This window comes from Mus caroli, chromosome 6, assembly GCF_900094665.2.
Source record: "Mus caroli chromosome 6, CAROLI_EIJ_v1.1, whole genome shotgun sequence".
Taxonomy (NCBI): Eukaryota; Metazoa; Chordata; class Mammalia; order Rodentia; family Muridae; genus Mus; species Mus caroli.
In genome coordinates this window covers 81,758,148-81,759,215 of record NC_034575.1, presented here as the reverse complement: position 1 = coordinate 81,759,215, position 1,068 = coordinate 81,758,148, and the positions used below count along the sequence as shown (strand labels likewise).

At 37.9% G+C, this 1,068-nt stretch overlaps 1 protein-coding gene across 1 annotated transcript in view; it reads right to left on the bottom strand.

Moving 5' to 3' along the window:
- Alms1 (ALMS1 centrosome and basal body associated protein) overlaps positions 1-1,068 on the bottom strand; it is a 70,267-nt gene that overhangs the window by 45,844 nt on the left and 23,355 nt on the right. The window lies entirely within an intron of this gene.

Below are 1,068 nucleotides of genomic sequence, written 5' to 3'. Positions count from 1 at the left end.
TGGCACATGCATTTAATCCCTGTACTCAGGAGACAAAGGCAAGTGATCTCTGTAAGTTCCAGGACAGCCAAGGATACACAGAGAAAGCCTGTCTCAAAAAGCAAAGAAAGAAACAAACAAACAAACAAAAAAGTAAGATACCATAAAGGGCCTAACTTGGAAAGATTACCATCCAGAAGCACAGTTAACAGAATCTAAAGAAACTAGAGCTCTAATACAGCATTCAAGAACATAATAANGTTTCCTAGTAGTATTCTTTTGTAGTGAATTATGATCCTACAAGTATTCCTTGTAAACTGTGGAACAAAATAATCCACAATAATCCAATCTGCAGGATGGACTAGTGAACTGCTGTGACCTATGAACCTGTTGGTACTGAACCTCTCATCAGATTAAAAATTCAAACAATGCATACTCTAGAATGCTGAAGAAAACAAATTAATCCCATGAAATTTTCTTACACATAAATATAAGGAAATATAAATAAAAGGAAAACTCTCCATGTTATCTTTGCTATCTTCCCATATCAGCTTCTAAACGTGAACAAGGGCACGTCACACAAACAAGGGTGGGACTCAAGGAGGTCCAAAGAGCCAAGCAAATGAAGCCTTCCTTATAAAGAATTGATANGGGGCTAGAAAGATGGCTCAACGATTAAGAGTGGTTAAGACTGCTCTTCAGNAGGCCCTGAGTTCAAATTCCAGCAACCACATGGTAGCTCACAACCACCCATAATGAGAGATCTGACGCCCTCTTCTGGTGCGTCTGGAAGACAGCTACAGTGTACATAGATATATTAATAAATAGATCTTTAAAAAATTATGTAAGTCTCTAGAATCACTACTTTTAGTACAGACACCATAATGGCAGCATAAGCAGACAGGTGGGGAATGTATACAAGCTTAATATGTTGCTCATTTGAGAAGAAGCAGTTAGGTATCTTCAGAAAGACTGACTAGTTTAGACTTTGCATTGAAGTCTCCTTTCGAGACAAACAACGATGCTTGGCATTTTCTTAAATGCCCTAAGTCAAGACTTTCAAGAACTTTGAGTGTGTCTTGTTTTCAC